The sequence below is a fragment of the Etheostoma spectabile genome, chromosome 11, assembly GCF_008692095.1.
Source record: "Etheostoma spectabile isolate EspeVRDwgs_2016 chromosome 11, UIUC_Espe_1.0, whole genome shotgun sequence".
Taxonomy (NCBI): domain Eukaryota; kingdom Metazoa; phylum Chordata; class Actinopteri; order Perciformes; family Percidae; genus Etheostoma; species Etheostoma spectabile.
The window spans coordinates 22966225-22966463 of NC_045743.1; positions in this window are offsets into that span (position 1 = coordinate 22966225).

The following is a 239-nucleotide window of genomic DNA, read 5'->3' on the forward strand; positions in this document are numbered from 1 at the left end:
CATACAACACCCCAACCTGCCATCTTTTTCAGAATTTGGAGCTCTTATACTTTGTGAATTTACTTCCTGCACCATTGGATCCGCTCCGGCCGCTCTACAACCCTAACTCTCTTTACCTAGTAAATCGGGAGATAAGTCGGGAGATAATTCTCTGTGAATTCGGGACTGGCAGACACCCCTCTCACAGTACACATGCTAATGGAATCCCTTTATTGTTAAAGATCTAGACAATTTCGATA